At 37.9% G+C, this 6625-nt stretch overlaps 1 pseudogene; it reads right to left on the reverse strand.

Annotated features, from left to right (window-relative positions):
- Window positions 1–350: 350 nt before the first annotated feature.
- Window positions 351–2104, reverse strand: LOC124895402 (annotated as a pseudogene).
- Between the last annotated feature and the right edge of the window lie 4521 nt (window positions 2105–6625).

Genomic DNA, 6625 nt, shown 5'->3' on the forward strand with positions numbered 1-6625 from the left:
TAATCTACTAGGACCTTGAACAATGAATGTCTGCAGATTCCATAATCTACAAATTTCTGGAGGTATGTACAAATCCCCATTGCAGGGAATGATAGGTACCTCAACCAGAGGAGGCTTAGTATCTGTAGAGGGAAATTATCAATCCCTATGTGTCTCAACTCCAAGACATTGAGTAATTTGAAATGAATAAGCTCTGATTTGAGAATATGATATGAATCCTCAAGATGAAAAGAGAAAATAGAACGGGTTCGTTTCAAAGATCGTTGTTGTCGTGATCTCTCAACTGACGATGTACGGAGGTAAGAAGAGACCTACAAAGACCATAGCGACAATAATTATCAATTTCTTCATCAGTCGCGTTTAAAGGTCTGCATTTTTTGCATACTGAGATATGGCCATCCTGAATCTGATTGGCCAAGCACAATGTCGTTCATGATAAAAATGTTCTCCCTTTGAATTTCTCTCACGCACAAGTCATATATTAGATCATGAACCTTACATGATCTAATTTTTGTTCCATGACTTTTCTTGAAGACGAGGACTAGACATCTATCGACAAGCTCTTGCAAACACTTCTCAGCCTCTCCTTCCAAATCATTTTCCAACTTCAGGAACCCCTCAGCCATCCATGATCTCATCAATTTCTTCGTTGGTATCTCACTGTCTTCTGGAAAAATTCCGAAATGCAGAAGACACGTTTTTAGGCCGCTGGTCAAGTGATTGTAACTCAACCCAAGCACACGTGAACATCGTTCATCAGGATCATTTGTGACAAATGACATGACATCTTTGGCAACACTTTCCCAATCTTCTCTTGTCCTTTTTGATTTGAAAAGTCCAGCAACCACGACAATAGTTAGTGGTAACCCGTGACATTTCTCTGCAATTTGCTTCCCAATAGTCTCCAAATCAGATGGTAATTCTTCTCTTCAAAATGCTACACTTTTGAAAAGACTCCAGCTCTCATCCGGGCCCATTAAATCCATCTGCAAAGAAAGATTCTTTGTACCAGCATCGCGGGCTACTTCAGTGTTACGGGTCGTCAATAATATTCCACTCCCCTTGTTTTCACTTGGAAAACATAGTCTCACGGCATCCCATGCTTCAGTTTTCCACATGTCATCCAATACAATTAAATATCTCTTACCTTTCAAACTCTTTTGCAGCATGTCTGCCAGCTCTGCCTCACTGCCCATGAAAACTATGTCAACCTTTGTTGAACGCAGAAGGCTCAACAAGATTCATTTTGTTGTTGAGAAATAGTAGCCCAGGCACAAATATCAAATGAGAACGAATGCACGCATCGTTGTAAACTTCGTTCGCTAAAGTTGTTTTACCAATGCCTCCCATCCCCACAATCGGGATGACTTTTGGTTCACCAGAGTAGCTTCTAGTAAGATCTTCTACCAACCGTTTCCTTTGATCATCACGTCCAATCATACTGTTCTCAACATTCAGAATATTTCTTGATGAGCTTGGAAACTCTTGAACCGTTGATTCCTTTGATGTTTGGTTGAACCATTGAAAAATATTGAACCACTGAAAAATCATGAAGCACTGAAAAATCTTGAACCATTGAAAATTCATCATGTTCCCTTTATCTTGAATCGTTGTTGAATCTTTCCAGATACGATCAATATCCTTTGCTGCTTGTTGCAGGCTATCAGAAAGCCTCTCTTGTGCCTTTTCTCTCAGATTTTCATCATCTGCCAATACCACTTCAGTTACTCTTAGTTGAATTGTGTGTTCAACAACATTTGCAACTTCTTTTATCTGCAATTCTAGGGGATCATACCTCTCCGCCGTAAAAGTTTTTTTTTCTCTTATTAAATTAGGGGCAGACTTGTCCTTTCATCCCATGTAACTTTCCCAACCCGTTCTATAACCCTAAAGTCCGTCCTAAACTAGTAGAAATTTTCAAAATCCCTCATTTTCTTCCTCCCAAATATTCTTACAAGAAAAAACACATAGATTACAAGATTAAAGGCTCAAAATCAATTTTTCTAAACTTTTTTCGTACGGAGCAGTGTTCGGTAGGTGTATACGGAGGTTGTGCGACAACCTCAGACATCACACCATCATTATCATTCTCATTGCATTTCATACATTATGCACTCTTTGTGAGAGTGCCTGCGTGTTTGATTTGATGTCTACCTATTCTGCGCTTCTCTTTCATACTTGTACATGGTATATGTATTATATTAGAACTGTCAGTGGAGACGGTGTGGGATATCATTTGGGATCTTTTCTGATTGCAGTGACATTCTGTAACACCCCGTAAAAGTCGTGCATGGATTAGCCTTTAATAGAGTGCTCTTAGACTTAAAAACTTGAAAAATTTTCTAAGTGTAATGAGGACTTAGAGTCATTTTAGCTGGCAATCTTCGGAATACAACTTTTCAACTTTCTCGACATCCGTTTTTATATTTTCAAGTTGCGTTACAATCGGGAAAGCTCATCGTACATCTCAGATAAGTTACGGAATTTTTCGGAACGCATAAGGCTGCGTTTGGATTTCAAAATAGTAGAAAAATGCATAGCCTATTGCCCAGTTTTTAGCATTTCAGGGTAAACTTCAAATGATCATAACTCTCTAAATATAATGAAATGGGAGAGATGCTCCTATCAAATGAAAGCTATTTGAGTATTCTTTCCAATGCAACTGGTTTCATCCAAATCTAACATCTGAGTAAGGAGTTATACCCGTTTTACTTCAGCCTATCAGCTTGTCAACTGAGGGACAGTTTCGACTTTGTTTGTTTTCTTAGGGGCATTTTAGTCATTTCACCTCACCCAAATTTTGTCTATAACACCAGATTTAGCCCCCCAATTCATCAAAATATAATCCTTTTCTCAAATTTCCTCTCAAGAACACCCCTTAGGGTTTCAAACAAAAATTCCAAATAACTCAAGATTCAACCGTGGGTTTTGGAAGATAATTGGAGATTTGGAATCCCCACATCGTAGGCTTCAAGGATCATCCCTCAATTTCTTAAATAGAGGTATGTGGGGCTATCTCATAAATCACATGGCTTAAAATTCATGTTTTCAAAATGGGGGTTTTGAAATTACGAATATGATTATGTTTTAAACGTTTTATGGTATTGATTTGGTCTTTAGGCCTATTTCCGAAGTGATTTGATATATGATATACGTATATGCATGTATTTTGAAAAGATGTGAACTTGAGAGCATGAATTATACGAAATTCCTCTTTTGATATGATTTTGTATTAAATCCTCATATGATGTGAAATGTTTGAAATCATATTGACAAGCATGACATGAAATGTTTTGAACATTGTTATGATTTGGGCATGATTTTTGACTTGTCATGAGAGGGTTGTTTATGTTGATATATGGTGAATATAATGGTTGCATGAAAGAATGATATGATATTTATGGATTGCAAGTCGGGTATGACGATACCCTACAGAATAAGATATGTGGTTTAATTAAATGGAGTTGAATGCATTGATTTTATACTAGATAGGTGGATGCCCGAAAAAGGCGTTTGAGTGTAAGGGCTCATCACTGGAAACCGTGTTTGCCAACATGGGAACTTGGTACCAGGCTAAGTGATCTTGTGTACCTGACTTTATGTCATTCCCAAATTGGGACTATGGTTAGGAGCCCTGCTTTGTGATCTTGTGCACTACCATACTTTATTGGGTCGAGACACCCTGCTGTGTGATCTTGTGTGTCTTTCCCTCACTTATACTCTAATCTCGGCGGTAACCGAGGTTTGACAGTTGGTGTAAATGTGATATGTAGGGCATTCCACCTAGCTCAGCTGCATTACATTGTTGTTGAAAAATTATTATATTTTGCCCATGTGTTTTCAAATGATTGGATATGAAACTGCTTTATAATGGCTCTCACCTATATTTTGCAAAAAAATTATATTTTTGTTTTTATTTCTCTGCGTACCAGTACTTTTGTATTGACCCCCTTCCCTCCCAGATTCAGAGGCACAGTCTAGGGGTCCAGATAATCAGTAGGTTCTCAGGCAGAATTGCAGAGTCACTTGGTGAGCCTTCTATATTCCAGAAGGCCTGATTGTTTGGCAGTTTCATTTATCATTTAGTAGTTTTGGGTCTACTGGGGGCCTTGTCCTAGTTTTCAGATAGTTATTGTTTCATTCATTTAGTAGAGATTTTGCAGACGGTTTTTCAGATGATGGCGATTTTGGGGCATTATTCCCCGTTATTGATTTCATATGATTCTTGACCATGTTTTCATATTATTGTTTATCTTCCACATTTCTTTTATCATATGATTTATGTTCATGATTACCAGACAGATAGGGGTGTTTCGGGCCTTCATGGTTCGGAATGCTCTTCAATCATACAACTGTTCGCCTAGTTCTTGCCATCGCTGTTCAATATAATTGGCGTCTATATCAACTTGATGTAAATAATGCATTTTTACAAGGTCGTTTAGAGGAACTAGTTTATATGAGACAACCTCCTGGCTTTGAGCATCCGACTTTGTCCAATCATGTCTGCAAACTTCACAAAGCTATCTATGGTCTCAAACAGGTACCTAGAGCTTGGTACACCGAGCTCAAGGACTTTCTTGTAACACAAGGTTTTTTCAAATCACAATTTGACTCGTCCTTGTTCATCTTACATCATCCAAGATTCATTGTTCATATCCTTGTATATGTGGATGACATTATTGTTACTGGAAATCAAGAACAAGGTATTCGACAAATTATCAATGCCCTTGCTCAAAAGGAGTTCCCACTCCTATGTCCATCTTTACTATTCTTAGTGTAAATCAAGTTGATCCTATTGTTGATGGCTCTTTCTTTTGGAAAATTGTTGGCAACCTGCAATATTTGTCCTTCACCAGACCTGACATCGCATTTACAGTAAATAAACTCTCCCAGTTTATGCATTGTCCCCAATCTAATCATTGGAAAGTTGTTTAGCGATTGCTTCGATATCTCAAACAGACCTCCTCTTTTGGTCTTCAAATAACCCATAAGACTAATAATCGACTTATGGAGTACTCTTGGAAGTTCTGGTGACCCAATAGACAGAACTTCCACAACTGGCTATGTTAAATATCTTGGAAGTACGCCAGTCTCGTGGTCCTCCAAGAAGCAGCAATCCGTCTCTCGGTTATCCACCGAAGCTGAATACTGAGCTGTAGCTGCTGCTCTGGCTGAAACCAACTGGATCACCAACCTACTGCATGAGCTTCGTTTTTCCCTTGCTTGCATTCTGCGCATACTCTGTGATAATATTGGAATTACCTATATTTGTGAGAATCCTGTCTTTCATAGTAAGATGAAGCATATTGCCATCGATTTCCACTTTGTCCGTGACCAGGTGCAACGCAAAGAGGTTGAAGTCAAGAACTTACATTCTGCTGATCAGGTTGCTGATGTCCTAACCAAGCCACTTCCACATGCTTCTTTCAGTCATATGTTTGACAAGTTGGGTATTATAGACGTCAACACCAACTTGCAGGGGCGTAAAAGAGATATCCGAGAATAACTTGTAATTATATTATAGTTATCTTCTTGTACAACTGTAATTAGTTATTATATCACTTTAGGATTGTAATTATTTGTTGTATTACATTAGGACTCGGTGTTGTATTAGCGCCTATATATTCTTCACTAGCCTATGAATAAAGCTTGCTCTTCTCGTTCTCTGTCCAGCAGTATTTGTTTTACCCTAGACCCCTTACGTGTGAGATTTCACTGGATATGTTGTTGCTGTTTTTCATTTTTTTTCAATTGTTGTGAGATTTTGCTGGATTCTGCAGCAATAATTCAAGAAGAACAGGAAAACCTTGGAAACAAAGTGCTTCCTCAATGGTACTTGTTTTCCGGGTGAGTGTAAATCTAGCTATATTCGGAAATGTACTTTCAGTAATTGCTTTTAAAACTAAAACATACATTTGTTAAGGTTCACTAAACCGATTGGTGTTAACTTAATTATCGAGTCATTCAATTAAAAGATTGTCAGTTCTAGTATCCAAAGAGAAAAGAAGTAAAGAACTACTATTGATTCACATGTAAACGTAGTTCATCAGGATCATCTGTTGCAAATGACTTGACATCTTCAGCAACATTTTTCGAATCTTCCAACGTCTTTAGATTTTGACAAAATCCCAACAACCGAGATGACATTTGTCTGTAATCTGCTTCCTGATAGTCTCAAATTCAGATGTTTATGCCTTATTTATAAACACCACACTATTAAAAAGGTTCCAACTCTCACATGGATCGATCCATGGAACCCGTCAACAACGAAGTAACACAAGAGAATCGCCATATAAATGCACACTTCCATTCATTTAATAAAAACGTTACCAAATAAACTGTGTGGGATCGTGTTAACCATTCTGAGCTCATGAACTGAGAACTTTAGTGATGCCCAACTGAGTAATATTACAAAAAATTCTATCAACGCAAAAATATGTTACAATACAAAAAAGATCACATCTCCTTGAAGCCACACGTTGCTTGAAACAGATAATTTAGTGGTAATTTGCGACAAAGGAACCAAAATGAAATCCCAAGAGTTCAATCCTTCTGCCCTTGAACTCCTTTGCTAATATTCTTCTGAATAAGAATCACTCTCCCCTCCTGAGAAGAAACAAAAAGG

Source organism: Capsicum annuum, unplaced genomic scaffold (assembly GCF_002878395.1).
Source record: "Capsicum annuum cultivar UCD-10X-F1 unplaced genomic scaffold, UCD10Xv1.1 ctg81839, whole genome shotgun sequence".
Classification (NCBI taxonomy): domain Eukaryota; kingdom Viridiplantae; phylum Streptophyta; class Magnoliopsida; order Solanales; family Solanaceae; genus Capsicum; species Capsicum annuum.